Here is an 18,240-nt window from a genome sequence, read left to right as displayed (position 1 = left end):
GAGGATTGTCTGACTTATCATTTCACAATCTTTGTGAGACCAGGCAAACCCTTAACAAAAGACTTTTTCTCTTACTGTGAGTTCTACAGGAGGACATCTCTGGACAAGTGTGTTGCTGGGAACAGTTCCATTCTAAACAGTCAGCATGTCTAGCCTGATGTTTTATTCAGTTTACAGTATTTCTTGTTTCTCATCTCTTTTGGTTAAATTTTAAAATGTTTTAGAAGATCAGCAGTCTGATCTACAGAAACAACATATAATCATATTTTATATATACGTCCTTTGGAATTATTTAGTTTCACAGTTATTTTGAAGTACAATCAATTTTCCTTATATGTCTTAAAATGTTGTTACTACCAGTTGGAACCTTTTTTTCATCAGAGTTTTGGATGTTCTGCTTCAAGCTGAAAGTTGAATATCATTAGTGAAAAATAAGGCTAAGGGAAAACCTGTGAACTCTGATGATGGAAGATTACAGTTAAGGCTGCTGAATAAATGAGATCAAGTTACTCTCATCTGGCTCCTTATCCTGTCAGCCAGAATGGTTTTAAATACAAAGAGAACTGGAGCTTTTTTTCATCCCCACAGTAAAATGCTTTGCAGCTGCCACATCCCAGAATGGTTTGGCAGGGAGGTGACCTTAAAGCTCACCCAGTGTCCCCCCTGCCATGACAGGGGCACCTCTCTGTTGCCAGAGGACACGAAAGAACCACAGTCACCCCTCAGGTGGTGAGACCAGAAGGAAAAGGAGGAAGTTTATTTTGGTTTGGGGTTTAAATAGGGTTTGGAATTTGATCAGGGATTGGGGGAATGAGAGGAACACCTCCCTGCCTCCAGTGGTCAACTGAGAAGTCCATCAATTTGCTGTACTTCCCCCGGAAAGGAATGTATTATTTACCAAACATCACTTTTTGTTTTCCTTACAATTGGTGAGAAAGCTCCAGTCCAAGAATGAAAACATCAGAGGGCTGAAAAATCAGGGTGACACCTTCCACTCTCCCTCCAAGCCCCAGTGTCCAGCCTGGCCTGGGACACCTCCAGGGATCCAGAGCAGCCCCTGAGGCACCACACAGTCACCAAGGAAATTACCATCTGCCTGTGCCCTGGGTGATCCAGAAAGGGAGCTGAGGATGGGCTCTGATTCCATGAAACCATATCTCCTAAAAGGTACCTGAGTGGGGGGAAATGCCTGCAGGGGAGGGTGGCTTAGGACAGGTTAGGGTTGTGCAGCTCTAGTGCTGGAAACTTGGTTAAAATATCTCAAAAGCAGGTAGAAAATGGACAAAAGTGAAGGGTATTTCTAGACTGTGTTGTATTAATTATGGTTCATAGAATTATGGTTCATAGCACTCCTCCCTCCCCTTTAATTGCAAGGGTTTTACTCTCATCTTTCAATGTAGCTTTTAAGCTTTCTCTACCTACCTACAATTATTTCTGAATAAATGTATATTAGGAATTGGTACATACCTTTTGTATGTACCAAAGTCACAGTAAGTGCTGTTCAGACTTGTCTGCCCTTCTCATTGCTTTGTTCAGCATCAGTGTCAAGTGGTGCTTTGGGTTTGAGAACATCCTGTTTGATTAATTTCTCTCCAAACAGTGTTTTGAGACAGCAAACTTTGTTATTGCCCAGTCACACTAAGGTCTTCTAGAGCAAGTGTTTTATTCTGGTAAGGGTCATAATGCATGCTTGGAATTTACATTTTTCTGCATAATTTGGTATAAACATACCTCCGATTACAGAGTCAGAAAGTGTCTGATGTAATTTGCTTGAATTGAATATTACTTGGATCTCCTTGAATTGTTGAGCTGCTGGCAAGCTGTGCACTGTCAGTGGGACCTGATGAGCAACGCAGGATTTACAGCTCAGCACTGGAGACTTCTCAGTTATTTTCTTCGTGACAGAACAACTTGTGGATGCTTGCACCTTTTGATTACCATGGAAAGGTTTGGGTTATGCTGCTGATCACAGATGGGGGTGGAACTTCTTGCTGTAAAGCAGCAATGCTACTGGCAAAGGGAAGAGCTCCCAATTTATTTTTATGTACTTGTAAATTTTCATTGAGGCCAGAAAGTTTCCCAGAATATTACATAATTTCCTTTTATAAGGAAGATGAGAGTGATATATATTTATAAGGAAGTGTATATGGCTAGAAATTAGACTTCACATTTTGTGCCTTTTGCAGAAATCCTCAGCCATTCTCTCTCCCAGCTGAGAAGTTGTTCCAGTCTTGTCCATTGCTTGGATAAAGGATTTTGTGTGTGTTTGTGGGCAGCATTGCTGCTGAGCATTTGTGAAGGTGGGCACAGTGCAGGGGCCAGGGCGGCTCTGCCAAAGGCGTCGCAGCCCAAATGTTCTTCTTCTCTAATTATTCACCACTGAGAATTGCAGTTCTTCCTCTGCAACCAGGGACACTGCCCAAATGCTTTGCTGTGATGTGCTCAGTGTGTCTACAACCATCTTTTATCTCTTTGCCTGTGGGGAAAAATATAATTGAGTCATTCTTCCTGAAGCCTGTGTGGTTGTGTGTTCAGCCAGTACAGTTTTCATTTCAAAACTCCTATTGATGGTTGCATTGATTATTTTTATTTTAGCCTGTAATTCTGTCTCCAATCTATCTTTTTAATTTTTATAGTTCACTACCTATTGAACAGCAAATTCAGCTACGTTTGGTTGTGTGCATGTTTTTTTAGAAGTGTAATCTCCTGAATCCAGATTTTTCAGTAGTAGCTAATAGCCTTCAGTATTTGAAAGCTCCTTTTTCTTTTTATAACCTATCTCTTTTCCAATACATTTTCTGCTTACTGCACTACAGTTCGATTTTTATTGGATCATTTTAGAGTGTAATAATTCATTTCTGATCCTTGGTACCTCTTGTACATGTCTGAAGTACTCCACATTATTTCAGTCACTCATTTTTGTTGACAACTTTTCTCTAAAGGCACTCTGCTGCGATATCTCTCAAAATATCTTTCTGGCATCACCATTTTAGACTTGTGATACCCAATTTCTTTTTAATATAAAATCAAATAGAAAGCATTTTCTGCACTTCACCAGCCAGCTCCAGTGGAATTTTTTGAGCTTTCTTCTAGCTGTCTTACACATTGCTCAGAGGCAAATAATGGCAAAAACAATACCACAGCTGTACCTGCAATAAAATAAACACATTTATTTGCAATTGCTTTGCAGCTCAAACAGTGCTTATTAATGTTAAATAAAGACCATAATAAGTAGAGTCTAAAGCAACTGAGTTTTTTGCTTTAATCTGTGTAGAATTATTTGTTCATTCATTGCTTCTATAACAGTTTAGATGGAATTATTAACTACCTTCTGTTTGGGAAAAAGAAAAACCCCACATGCCTCTTCAGGTTCTGCAGAAAGCCAAGTCAGATCCTGCGGTTTCAGTCAAGTTTCTTTCTTGGGCTCAGTCAGAGCTCCTGAGATTCTGAATTGTGGCCACTCTTATGGCAAGAAGCTTCTGGTAAGAAATGGCAGTGAGGTGCCATCTTCAGATGGTTTCAGATTATTTTCTTCCAAAGCTCAGCTTTGTGCAGTCATGAAAACAAACAGTTCTTGTGGATGGATCCGGGCTCTGGAGACTGCCAGAGCTCAGGTGTAGCTTCCCAGAGAGGAAATTTAGGATTTAGAATGTGGAACAGCCCCATAGGCAGCTGGGAAATAGGGAGGGCAGTCCAGAGTGGAGATGTTTGGCCCTTGGATTTGCCAGCTCAGGCCATGTTTCCATGATAATGTTTTGTGACACAGAAAACACAAGAAAACTTGTGTTTTCTGTGTCCCAAAACCGCACCCGTGCTCTCCTGCTCCGCTGTCCCTCTTGGTGCTGCCCTTTCAGTATGTGATGGTGGGATTTGGAGTTTTACATGCCCATGGAAGAGAAATGAAAACTGAAACTGAGCACTCTCTGGGCTGTAGTTGTGTAGCTCAGGTGTTAAACAGAGCAGCCAAAGAATCCATGGCAGAACCTTTCCATCCTTCCTGCTGGAATGTTCTCTGCTTGCTTGCCTGTCTTCAACACTCCTCATGTCCTTGGAGAACACCAAGATATTTTGGTGATGGTGTCAGTAAAGTCCTTCACTGGTAACATTCTGAAGCTTGAATCCTCAGTATCATGGACTGGTAAAGCTGAAATACCAGCTTAGTCAAAGGAAGAAGTGTGTTTCCCACATAGGATTTTGTGAGTTAGAAGTACTAGTAATTGAACCAGGAAAGTGAAATAGGGTAGTGAAACAGACCATTAAAAGGGATATTTTCTGCCTTTATTGACTGTTTTGAAACATTAATTAATTACTAAATATACTTAAATATAGTATTTTCAATTTTGAAATTATAACAAATGTAAGTGTTTGTTACAGTATTAAAATTTAGCTGGTTGGGCTTTTAATATCTGAAATGTGAGGATGATAGCATGACACAGGTTCAGGGACATAAATATAATTTATTAGAAATTGGCATGAAGTGTGTCAGAAATGTGATTCTTATCTGATAGTTAAACTGCAGACATTCAGACATCATCCCTGGCACACACATCAATACCAAACATTTCAAAGATCCAGAAGGATCCACAACAAATTGAATGAAATTCAATGTGGGGGATAGTAACCAAATATAAAATATTTAATAGGGGCTACTTTGGAAAGCAGTAATGCTGGAAGAGGCCTCAAGGGCCAGTAAATGAAATAAATGGAGCCAACCAGTCAAATGCCACTTTGGGCTGCCTGTGTACGTGTGTCTTGTCAAGGAACTATGAAATATTGCAGCTGTCATTAGGACTTCTCAGATGAGTCCCTTCCCAGCATTTCAACACCAGGGCTGGATAAAAACAGGGAATCTCAGAGTAGTGCAAAATGCAGTCGTGTCTTTGGGACTTATTATTCAAGGAAAGGATTCTTTAAAAGGCCTGGATCTGAAGAGATAGTGCAGGTTGTTGCTCAGGTAATTGAAGCAATTGTGGATGCAGGGAGGGAGGAGCTCTGTGGCTCTCTCCTGTCCCAGGGGATCCTGGCAGAGCTCTGCTGGGACACACAGACACAGCACTGCTGGGGCAGGACCTGGGGCTGGCAAACATGAAATCAGAGACAGATTCTCAACAGTGTCATCATTTAACATGGGAATACTTTGCCAAGGGACTGTGAGTCCTTAGTGCCCGGAGCCCTTGTGCTCTGAGAGTCAGTGGCTGGAAACTTCTTCTGACTGGAGGTGATCACACTGGATGGGTACATTGGTTCTTTCTGTGCTTCTCTAAAGCTGTTATGTTTCTACTGACTATTAAATTCTCCCAGCTTGTCTGTTCTAGAGTAGTATGAAGCAGAAAATGAAGTGATGGAGGTTTTGTGGCTGCAGTTGTTTAAAACCAGCCAACACATTGGAGTATATACTATAGAGGACATGACCAGCATGTCATTATTGATTGCTGTTCTTCATCAGTTTGCACTCAAAGGAAATAACCCAATAGATCTTTCCATCTCTGACTTGTGTGTATTGTCTATAGATGTAGCAGCTGCCCATAACATTTGGCAACTGGCCCAAGCCCAAAAATTAACACTAAAAAATTAATTTTCTATTAGCTAATAAGGACAAAGGCCATTCAATTTCTTGTTTATGCAGGAAGCTTATTGAATCTGAAGATGATACATCTGGGAACGAGCTGGTGGGATCCATTTGTAAAATAATAATGCCTACACATCACAGAAGGGTTTGTGCAATCATCAGTTAGTCATTAAATAAAGGGGATTTTTGGTAGAATACAGGTCAAGATATTTATCTATGGTAACCCAAACAGGCAAGTGTTTATTAAAGATTTCTGCAAAGACATTAAAGAAATCTACATCTAATCAAACTGTGCCAAGATTAAATGAGAATCTTCCCTTTATTATCCTGCTGCATTGCTGCCCTCCCTTGACAAGGTGTTAATCACCGCTTCTTTATCTCCTCTCTAGTTTGCACTTCAGATTCCAGGTGTAGCAGGGTCAGTTTCTTTTAAAGTTTTTCATCTATTCCAGTGCATTGGCTTTTCTGCCTCAGCTGGAGGCACTTGGTTAGTAGTGTTTTGATGGGTCCAGATCTAATTTTTTGGTTCCTGGGGCTTTTGAGTAGGGTGGACACTGCTAATTAATCCACTTTGCATTTTGAGTGGCTGATCCGTAGAGTCTCTGTCAGTGCAGTGGATCTCAGCTGTAATTATATTTCATCTTCTCTGTTACAAGCAGCCTTTGCTGAATGCTTGCCCTGGAGATTTTTGAACTGGGGATGTGGTGTGTGTCTTGAGCATTGTCTGTATGTCTTGTCAAACGCTGGATGTGGAAATTGGAGTAAGACCTGGGAAAATGCAGCCTGGTCAGTGTTCCTTTGATGCTGGGCAAGATCAGGGAGCAAGTCCTGTAAACTGAGCCAAGACACGGGAGAAATAAGGATGTGCCTGGTGAAAGCCAACATCGCTTCACTGAGGGCAAATCCTGCCTGGCCAGTCTGGTGGCCTTTGGTGACAGGGTTACAGTGCTGGTGGTGGCTGGGGGAGGAATCATCTGCCGGTGCAGAACTGTGCAAACATTGCCGGTGCTCTCGTGACACCCTCGTCTCTGAACTGGACAGCCATGGCTTTGACAGAAGGAGCACCTGGGTGGATGGTTGGATTTAAAGAGTTGTGGTCAACATCTCAGTGCCCAGGGGGAAGGCCAGTGAGGAGTGGGTGCCATTCCTGGGGTCAGAAATGGGAGCAGTGAGGGGAGCAGTGGGGTCAGGGCACCCTCAGCAGGTGACACCGAGCTGTGGGGGATGATGGAGGGAAGGGATCCCGTCCACAGGGACCTGGAGAGGTGAATCTGCACAAACCTCAAGAAATTTGACAGGATCAAGTGCGAGACCCTGCACCTGATTTGAGGCAATCCTTAACTAAAAACTATTGTGAGGAGAATTCTGCTTGTCTAAACCTTGCAGCCTGTTTCTTTGGAGTAGAACTAACAGTGATTTTCTTATCCATGGGCTAGAATGGGACTATTTTGAGACCTCTGAAAAAAGTTAAATTGCTTTGAAACAAATGTAAATCAGATGCTGCCAGTGTTCTTTGAAAGCCAGAAAAATTGGACTTCTATTTGAATATAAAACAGTATATTAACTTTACTGCAATAGATCAGTGTTTTTTAATACATTTACAAATGCATTTGATGTGTTGAAAAGGCTGCCTTCCCTTTCATTATCTACTGCAGTTGTATGCTACTCCTCTTTTGCCACTGCTGCATTAGTGAGGCAGAGGAATGTACCACAGGCATTTTATTATCTCAAATGGAGCATTACACTTCATGACTGCCCTAGCAACATCAGGGCACAGAAAACACTGACCCTTGGCCTGGAATTTTGTTTAATAAGGTCCAGAATCCAAGTTCTGTGTCAGTCTGGTTTTGTTTTGCAGGCAGAGGGAATCGATGTGACTGCAGAGAGCTGAGCAGAGCAGAGTTCTGTGAGCTGGCAATTCCAGGGCATCCCAGAGCTCAGGCAGCTCAGCACTGGTGGCAAAGCCCTGTCACAATTGGTTTGGTTTTAAAAAGGAGCAGTGCTTTTATTTGGCTTCTGACTTGTTTCCTTGGGCGAAAACATTTGTTTGAACTGGGAGTTTTACCTGAGGAAGGGCTGCATGGTTTGACATTCACTGAGCCAGTTGCCAGAATAGGAACAGAATGCGGTTTTGTGCTCTGAAAGTTCTAAAATTCAAGCACTTTTCTGGCATTATCAGACATAATTCTGCTATCTCATTATGAATTAACTTATAAGTGCTAATAATAGCTCGTGGCAAAGGCACTCATTATGTGTAAATACACGTGACTAAGTTAATTTAATTATTGCTATCATTTACATGGTGACTAATCCATACATTTTATGAATGAGAAGGTTGCAGCCATGCTCTATAAACCCACTTCTATGGGAGCAGAATTTGCTTCATCACATTGCTACAAGTACTGAAATCCCTACCTTGTCGTAGTCTTGATTTGTAAATCCATACACTGGTTAATGTAATTTCTGCACACAGGACATAATAATTGATTGACAGCATTAAAAATATATGTGTGCACATGTGCAGATCTCAGCTCAGTGAAGGGTGTGACATGTGGCCTGAGGGTTTTTTAATTTACAGGTTATCTGATGGTTGTTTCCCCATTTTCAGCTGTGTAGTGGTTATCGTGCTATAATTTCAGTTTAAAAAATAGCCAGTGAAAAGTCATATTGCAGTGTTTTACATTAGTGTATCATTCTTGCAATATTCCAGCAGCCTAAACACATTCACAAACACTCAGCGTGGTTGAATACCGAATAATTCACCTGCCCTGCTGCAGAGTTGAGACAAATCCTGCTCGCTATTGCCTGGCTTCTGAATGAAACATCAGCCAGAGTTTACTGAGGAGTTGTGCTTTATTGATGGCTGTGGATGACACACACAGTCTAGCAGGGAGTGTGAACCCTTCCTTTGGATTGCTCTCATTTGTTCTGATGCATATTTGATGGTTTGAGAAGTGCAGCATTCCAGGGAAACTGTCCTGACACTTGGGGGGAAACAAAAAAATTCCTTCCTGGTGGAATCAGCTTTATTTAGGAGCACTAACAAGAGTGGTAGCATATAAATGAATGCAAAAGTCTGACTGGTAATTTCTATTGCTAATATGTCTGGGTTGATGTGTAGTTCTGTTGCAGCATGTCTCATCCTTTCTGAAACTCTGATTGAGCCAAAATCATTTTTCCATGCAGCATCATATGTAAATTGCAAGAAATGCTGTGCCCTAACCCATGCTGATCTACATTGATATCCTTGAAAAATATGCATTTAATGAATGTAAATGTAATTATTCCCAAGAGTACAAGTATTTGTGCTGCTGGTTGTGCTTCCTATAGAAAGCCCTATTGTTACTAATAATTACTTTAAAGTTAATACATCCTATTACCTTGAATTATTTATGAAATGAAGCGTGTGCTGCCACTTAGTGACCAGAAAAATGGAGAAAACTTCCTTGATCTTTGGTTTTACTGGTTGAGTTATGCTCTGAGAAAGTGAAAATTCCACATTCTCTGTGTTTTGTGGTTACTAAAAGCTACAAACTGATGCTGTAAGGAACAGATAATTTTGCCTCTGCAGATTTTAGTGTAGTTCTAAAGGCTTAGCTGGGGTTCAGTTGTTTATAGTGCCTGGCATACAGCTGTGGCCCCAGTGGTGCAAGAGACTCATCCCCACATTTCCTCCTGAAAAGCGAGACTGTGCAGAAATTTGTTCTCCCCTTGTTTGTTTTTTCCTTTCTCCATCTCCATGCCTTGAGAAAGGAAATATCTCCTCTTTGTATTTCTGTCTAGAGCCTTCTAACAGCCCTAAATCTACTCACTCCCTCTACCACACATTAAGCTAAGAGAGATTCTCCTATTTCACACCTACATTTTGTTCATCTGTGCTTTTAAACTGTTTCCTGACACTTTTCCTCAAGAGGGATGTAGTTTCTGAACACAGACCAGAGTGTGGGCTCTTGACATCTCTGTGTTCCTCTAGAATATGAAACTCAGATTTAGCAGATGTGGCGCTTCCCTTCCATCCTTCACAGCTCTCTGAGCTAACAGCTTTGTGGTGGCCTCGAAATCCTTTCAGTTTATACTTTTCTCCTCTGCTTTTCAGGCTGCTGAAATACTTCCTAAGAGATGTATTGCAGGAAGTGTTCATTGTGCTGTTCCTCCTGAGGGTCTCCTCCTCAGATCACTTTGAACTTTGAGGCAGCAGTTCCCCTGAGCTGACACCTGCCTCAACATCCACAAGAGTATTTAAAAATGCTGCCGAAACAAGACAAACACATTATTAATTTGGTTCTCACAGAGCATCTTTCCAAATGGCTGCCAGGTCAGGACACAAGGATGTCTTGCTGCAATAGAGAGTGCATGAGCTCCATTTGGCTTTAGCACAGTTCTGCAGTGAAATGGTTAATCGGGGACTGAAGTGCTCATAATATGCAGGTTTCCTGTCAGAAGCAAGAGTGGACAGTGAGGGTGCCTAGAGCAGAGCAGAGCTCAGGGAGCATCAGCTGGACACCCCCTGAGGCACCTTTCACCATGTCTGCAAAGTTCATCCTTTCTTTAAGGAATTTGGCAGGAAATGGAGCCTATTTCAAATTCAAACTGCAATATATTGCGTTTGTGGAAGGTAGAAAAGGTGGCTGAATCATAACATTGTGATTTTCATGTGTTCTCTTGTTTCATGGATTGCAGGAGATTTTTTTTCTTCCCCTTCCTGGCTGTTTGCCCAGAATGACAAAAATACATAGTGAGATGATTAAATAAAAAGAAGTCTTCTGGTTTTGAAATACTTTCTTTCTGAAACCATTTCTCCACAAGAGTCTCTGTCTTCACAGCTCCTACTCAGAGCTGGGGTTGACTTTAGTAACTGTCCTGCTGGGAGCAAAGTCTTCCAGGATAGGTCCTCCTGTTTCCTTACATGTTTGCATTGGGAATGGGACAGCAGAGACAGCAGGAGAGGAATGTACAGCTGCCCTGAGCAGTTCTTTATGGTTCCAATGCAGTCAGCCTGTATTCCACACTCCATCACTCAATTAAATTCACTTTCTTTTCTTGCCTTTTTTTGTGAACTCAGTCTGGGGTTGAAAAACCAAATGCCAGCTGAGTTCTATGGTTTTGCTTCAATTTTATTTTTTAAATTCGGGGAGAGGAGAGTGTGAAGCATTTCCTCTGTGGTCCCTGGAGCAGGAGTGGGAGGGAGGAGAGCTGGGACAAGTTCTCCAGATGTGCCTGGAGCCCTGCCAGCCCTTCCCTCACCTCCTCAGAGCATGACAGCTCCCAAACGCAAATCATTCTCTGCAGAAACCTGAAAGCATCTCCCCTCCGTGTGTGTCCTGCACAACACACAGCTCCCTCAGAGGTGTTGGGCTATGGCAAAGCAAATCCCAGCAATAACAAAGTTACCTCAGTTCTTTTTAATAAACAAGATTGAAAAAGAATGCATAATGAATTTGAAAGTCAGGGTGAAATGTCAGACAAGGATTTCTCGTGATATTTACTGAAGCAAGCTTTATTTCCTGAATCTCTGAAGTGAGAGAAAGGGTAATTAAAGGTACAACTGTAAAAACATCAATGACTAACACATCACAGTAGGGAAGTTTGGGTCTTCAGAATGGAAAAACCTCAGCCATGCAGCGTGACTTGGATGACAGAATAATGGGTGGACTGGTTGTTTACTGGTTGGTAGCCCTTATTTCTAAATGCCAACATAATATATTAAAGATTTCACAGGAAGTGGTGGGCTTGGGGATGACAACAAGCAGAGTTAAATCACTGTGGTGTTATTAATTGAATATTGTTTTCTTCAAAATCTGGACTTCCAGAATCATAATCTTCCAAAAAGCCAAAGCAAGAACCTGTGTTTAGGATTTTTTATTTTTAATATTACAGGATATGCATTTATCTATTAACTCTTCCTGTGTAGGATTTTTTTCCTTATTCCATCAGTTCTTGCAGAGTTGAGGACACATATTTGATGTTTTCAGTTGAGTTGCATTTCCTTTATGATATTAGAAGATTCTCATATAAAAAAGGCAAAGGCCATTATTTTCTTTTCCAAATGTAAATCTATTTTAATTAACAAGGAGAAAAAAATTGCCATCAGATTTAAAGAAAAGGAACTGACTTCCTCTGTCAGATAATCACTTGGGAAAATAAGTAGAGGTGCTTCAGGGTATAAAACAACTGCCAGCAAGTTCTGTTGTTTGTGGAGAGGAAGGAGATGAAGAGAATTTCTAATAAAGTATTTTCTTCACAGCGAAGGAAAACTGATAGGTTCAAACCAGTTTGTTCAAAACTTGCTTCAGTATTAAAATTGTACTTTTCCAGTTGTCGAATTTAACTCGATGGAAGGACCATTGCAAGCTCTGGTTTCCTTTGGGAAAGAAGTTAAACCAGAAAATACTTCACTTGTGTTTGCTGGTCTGTGTTACAAATCAATATTTTAGTAACCAGAGGTACAATACAATTTTAGCTTTCACCAAAAGAATTCTTCAAAATGAGTTGTGATTTTTAAAATACAAATAAATAAGAGAGCCATAACTTAAATTGACAAAAAGTGAGAAACTAAGTTCAAATACTAAATCTTTACCTGATTGTCCCTATAAATGAATTCTCTCCTATAAAATCTGGTGTTGTCAGATGTGAGTTACAAAGTCATTTGTTATAGAATGTCAGCCTTAACTGTAATGAGTGTTTTGTCATTCTGTTTCACACTCTTGAGTGCTTAAATCACTATTTATTTCCAGATTTATCTTTCTCTATTGATTTTCCACAAACAACTATTTTTTTCTATGTCAATTAAATATTATATTTAAAAAAGCCTCTCATCTCACATTAAATGTTTTCCCCCCAAACCTAAAATATAGTGGGAAAAACACACCTTTAGGGAATGCCTCTTACATTCTGCTGCAGGTGTAGATTTTTCTTCCTGAACTCTCATAAAGTTGTTTTTTTTTCCTTGGTGGATGGATGGGAAGGAAATACAACTGATCACCCATCCAGCTAGAACAGCTGGAATTTTTTTTTATCTTGTCCACAAGGTAACTGAGTCTTTCTCTTTTGTTTGTTGGGGTTTTGTGTGTGGTGGTGTTTTGTGGGGTTTTTTTGGTTGTTTGGTTTGTTTTGTTTTTTTTCTTTTGTTTGTTTGTTTGTGGGTTTTTTTGGGTTTTTTGTTTTCTTGTTTTGGGGTGGGTTTTTTTGTTTTGTTTTTTGTTTGCTTGGGGTTTTTTGTTTGTTTGTTTGTTTGTTTTAATGTGGAGGAGTGTCATTTCCTAGTTTAAGTCAAAAGACAAATTCTTTAATCAAGCTTTACCTTTTGATATTATTTTTTCTCCTGTATCTGTGTGTTTTGGACTTATTTTCAGTCTAATTCGTTAATAATTCACAATGAACGTTCAGTAGCTTTGCACATGTTTAATTTTTGTGGCTAAATGAGATTGTTTGCACATTGTCCTTATTATTGTTGCCCTATACTTGGCAAGCCCAGCTTTGTAAGGCTGTATTTTAATTCCTTGTCAGTGAGGTGAGAGGAAAACATTGTTAGCCTCTTTCTATCCAGCCGAGGCCAGGTGTTGAGCATTAACATTTAAGTAGTGCAATTAGGGCCAATTATGGTTTAAAAAGAGACAATAAAATCTGCAGGAACGCTGTTTGTCACCCATACTTTTTTGTGGTTTCCTGCTTTTGCTTCATTTTTCAGGCATCTGTTCTCACTTTCAGCCCTGATGACAGTAGGGCTCCAAGCTGACATTTGCACCCACAGGTTGGATGTGTGAAGAGAAGAGACTCTGGATGATAATGCAGACAGAGGGACTTGGCTCAGTTAATTACTTAATTCTCTATTTTATTACACATCTAAAGGATATAAGGTCTACCTCAAAGTGTACAGAGCCTAGGGAAGCTGGGGTGCTCTCAGCTGCTGCTGGAGATGTGTGAACGGGAATGCACCAGGAATCAGTGGTGCCTGTGGGGATAAATTTTAGAAGAATGGTAAATCTGATCAGCCAGTTTGAGATTTCCAACCAAAACTTGACTAGATTTATTCAGGAATGACACTTTTTGCTGGGATGTCCTGTCAGTGTGCAATACCTGGTGCACAAACCCTCCTTTTTACCTTGTAAATTCTGGTACTTGGGTACAGTTACATGTTTTCCTGTGATCACCAGTCATAATTTCTGTCTTTCTGGTTGTACTGCCCAAATGTGTTAATGAAATCCTTGGTTTTCATGTGTAGCTGTTGCTGGTATTGGTTACAGACTACTTCTGCATGCTTCCATTTGAGCTCAAGGTAATCTAATATTAATTATGTCCTAATTACGGACCTAAAATTTGTATCTGGACTACATTTCCACAGAAGCCTGTGCTTTCTGCAGTGATCTTGGAGTCCCTGGTAGAAGTGAGTTCTTTGATAATCCCCTTCCCCTGCCACAAGGCTCTTCCCTACTCTTCCTCACCCAGCAATAGTTGGGACTGAGAGTTTCACGTCTCACCTTCCACCTGTGACAGGAAATATTGCTGCTTCTTCAAGTGTGTGCTTTTGGGAGCATGTTTTAAGTATCTGGGGGGGAAAAAAACAAAAAGTTGGTTCTTCATCATTCTCTGCCTGTGAGACAAAATATGGTGAATTCTAAAGAAACCAGAATAAGGTATGTGTAGTGATACTTGCATTTATACATGTTTGTGGCAGGAATATAATAACAAGTAAAATGTGAATCTTTTGTACTGTTTTCTCCCTTTTTCATTGTACCTAGAAATTAGGACTACTTCTTCTGTCTTGTCAGATCCCTTTGTAAACTAACGGGGAAGTTGTCTGACTGTAGGTTCTTCTGTTCTCAGTGTAATTCAACCTCAGTGCATTTCTGACCAGTTCTTTCATCTCAGGATGAGATGCAGATGTTGAAGCAAAGCTCAAGTGCTGGAAGATGAGCACCTTTCTGTTTGTGGAAATTGATCCATTGACTTTAAAGAAAAGCTGAGAACATTTCATATTGACATATGTCTTATATCTGCTCCATCGTGTGATCCCTCACAGAATAGTAATGCAAAAAAAGAGTAGAACAGCACAGTTTGTTTTGTATTAATATTTAATCTGATACCAAAAGCACTTAAAGGAGCTGGGGATATGAGTCTTCTATTAGAAATGGTTTCTTTGTTGCACTGAGCAGTTGCTACCCAAGTCATTGAAACCAAGAAGTTTGTTCAAGTATCATTAAGTTTTGAAAATTGTTCTGCTGGGAAAGCTTTTGTTTCAGTTTCTGTTTTTAAGGATTGTTTCTTCAGAGTCAATCAAAAAGCAACTTCCTTGATGTTAACCACAAAGGTACAAATTAAGGCTAATAAACTGATATTGAGTGAGTCAGAGAAATACTGATAAATGTGAATGCCTCTGAGAGCGTTCTGCATCTCTGAGCTGTGGAGGTGCTGGCCAGCTTTCTAAAGAAAATAATCAAATCAATGAAACATCAATTATTAATGTTCTGTAATGCTGGAAAATTGGAAGAGCTGAAAGAAAATCAGTATGCTGCTCCAATCCCAGAGAACAATGAGCACACCCAAGGTTTTGCAAACTGAGCTTTGCCTGCTTCCCTGAGAGCACGTTGGGAGGCAGCATTGACAGGGTGATGGGAGGATTTCAGCTTTTGTTTCAAGTCAAAGAGTGTTCCTCAGTCATGGCAAAGCATGAAATTACTTCCATTGGGCCTAAAGGCACTCGCAGGGAAATGGATAAAAGGGATTAAGAAAATCTCATAATTTAGAGCTGTACCTTGGTTTTTGGAGCTTTAGTCATTACTTCTGTACATAATTCAGTCATAAATAGCGTTTGCATCCCTGTATGGTGCTGATGACTGGGATGGTGGATTTGACCATTGTCCTGTTTGGATGTGACCACGCAGGTTGGCAGCAGCTCAGCCCCACCTCTGCCTGCTGCTGCTGTGCTCTGCTGCTGCCAGGAGCTCTTGTTTGTGACAGATCCACTGCTCATTGATTCATGCCTTTTGCAGGGGTAGGAAAAGCAGGTACTAATGCTTGCAGCAACCACTTCAGGGCTGTTCTCCCCTCCCAAATGATACCTGGGCATAGGTAACTGAAAAGTGCCATGGATATTGGAATAGGCCCTTCATTGCCCATCAGGGATTGCTGTGAGTTCTGCATCATCTTAATGTGGCAGCAAAACACATTTTTTCCTTCCCCCAACCCAACCACATCACCTTAAGGTCTTTCAAATTTCTTTTCCCAAAGTTTCAAACTTGCTGGAATATTTAGAAGTCAGAACTTCCACTCTGAAAAAGACCATGTGCTCATTCTTGAGTGAACTCCTCGCAGTTTCCTTGGCATTCTGATACTGAATTCTCAGGTGTTTCTGTTCATTCTGTATAGAGAAGGAACACAAAATTCAGAACAACATTGGATACTTTGGCCATTAGCAGGGCAGTCGGGTCCTGCTGCTGACTGCAGGCTGGGCAGTTTGGATCTGCCCTTCTAGAGTAGCAATATTGAAATCAATGAATTAATCCCTTTAGATTCTATCTGAGAATCTGTTTATTCACTCCACTTCTTGCACAGGTCGTTCATACGGCTGGAGCAGTGTTTCATACTGATCTCTTCGATCCCTTGAATTTTAAGGAGATAGTTTTTATGTTTTCAATTGTCCTTTAATAAGTTTCATTGTGTTGCATAGCACAGCAAGTGGGATGAACTGTGGGTGCTTTATGTACTAATTTTGGCAGTAATGCTTTGCAGCAGTGCTCTGAATGTCTAGGGATGTTATTGATTGGCATTCCATTTGATTTAAATATTGATGAGAAATTGTTCATTTATTTAATGCATAATTTCTGTCACCTTGTTTTGGCGATGGAAAGAACTGATCTATTATTAACTTCAACCACAATATTTATGGCTAAAATCCTTAAGCTTTAGAATTATAAATAATTAGCTGTTGTCACAGCACTAATTATTGTACATACAGTGTCAGCGGGGCTATAATCTATCTGTCCAATATGTATTCTACTCAAATTGCATTAATCATAACTTGCTTAACTGTTAGCAAATGACTCTGCAAAGTACTTGCAGTAGCAATTCCTGCAGCCTGGAAATAATGAAGATGTAAATCACTTGCACACATCATTGCCATAATATTCCTATGATAGGATCTGAAACTGCTGCATCCGCTTTTAGACCAATATTTAAGACGGATACTCTTTGTGATGGCAGCATGGTGGAGCTCCTCAGTTTGTTTCCAACTGTGTATGGCCATGTCACAGTCAATTGAATTAATGAATTTAGATTTATTTTTCAGACTAGTCATGAGAATCAATACCAGTCAAGTATACTCTGAATTCAGATTAGCATTGTGTACTTTTTGAATATGGTACTTCATATCAGCAAGCATGCTTTGAGTAGATTTTATCCTATGAAATTCTGCATGTCAGATATTATCATGTTCAGGGGTTTGTGTGAATATTATCTTCTCACTTAGTGCAAATTGTCATGGTTTAGTGGCTTCAGCAAGGATGTACAATTTTATATGACAATATATTGCTTCAGGACTTAATTTCGTGTGCACTTGTTTGTATTGTGCAATTTCCTTGATTCCTGTTTTGCTTTCTCAGTGTTGGAGTCCATGTTCCTCTGTATATTGGCAATAGCAGCTGCAGCATTTTGTGATCAGCTCAAAAGCAAACATGCCTGCAAGCCTGAACGTGGGGAAGCATAAACAGAGTTTATTGAGGAGCCCACCAGCTCAGAGCCTCTCTCCTAATTCCTTCCTGTGGGAGACTGCTGTAGAACTATTTTCTTGTCATGCACGTTTCATTTCAGAAGCTTCTGTCAGTTGAAGTGATAAACCTGAGCAGCCACACCAGGGGTTGAGTCATGGTACTCGTGGGGATGAGGCAGGAAGGATGAAGCTGTGCTAGTTTGCTTAAACTCCTGAGCATTTTTTTTGGTGTTGTGTGGTTTTTTGTGGTTTTTTTTTTTTTTTGTTTTTTTTTTTTTTTTTGTTTTTTTTTTTTTTTTTTGTTTTTTTTTTTTCCCAGAGGCAATTTGTATGTTAAATTGCCAATCTATGCCATAAATTCCCATCCAGAATTTAGTAACTGTGCAGAAATTTGATGGTCTTCCAAGATGAATTAAAACACCAGTATTTAGGTAAAGTTTTCAAGCTTGTCTAACACAAGCTCAGTGGAACTGAAATTTTAGGAGGTTGTAAACTTCAGTCTTTTTTTGGAGAGTGTCAGTACTTGAAAGGCTTGAGACTTTGTCCCTGAATTTTGTTTATCACAAGGTTATCAGCCGTTTGATGGCTATTATCATGCCTGAGGATCTCAGGAGAAGGGGATTTTAAAAGTGTTTTTATAAACAAAATGAATAAAAGTAAGACAGAGTAATAATGAGGAGCTGCATTTGTCAGCTGCTTTCTGAAGTGTGCCATACTTGTTGCTAGGATAATGGAGAAAATTAATACATCCTGTCAGGACTGCATGACAGGAACACTGAAAAGCTCTGAAGTGACTGTACACAGTGGAATAAAGGAAATCCACTTTGATCTACCATTTTTGATGTTTTATAATTGCACTTATTATCAGGTCCTTTACTCTCTTCTTATTTGACACAAGATCCATTATCAATGACAGCATGAATGCGAACACAGGCTTGATTTGCAAAACTACTTGGGATGAGGTAAT

The 18,240-nt window shown here is 40.2% G+C and overlaps 1 long non-coding RNA gene across 1 annotated transcript in view; it reads left to right on the top strand.

Annotated features, from left to right (window-relative positions):
- The window catches only part of LOC310917914, a 495,908-nt gene extending 478,290 nt beyond the window's left edge, over positions 1-17,618 (top strand). Inside the window, exon 2 of the long non-coding RNA XR_014591522.1 lies at positions 17,491-17,618. This is a non-coding gene — a long non-coding RNA (uncharacterized lncRNA). The remainder of the gene's footprint in view (positions 1-17,490) is intronic.
- Positions 17,619-18,240: the final 622 nt, after the last annotated feature.

This window comes from Zosterops lateralis (genome assembly GCF_965231275.1).
Source record: "Zosterops lateralis genome assembly, chromosome: 21".
Classification (NCBI taxonomy): Eukaryota; Metazoa; Chordata; class Aves; order Passeriformes; family Zosteropidae; genus Zosterops; species Zosterops lateralis.
This window is presented reverse-complemented; position numbering and strand designations above follow the sequence as displayed.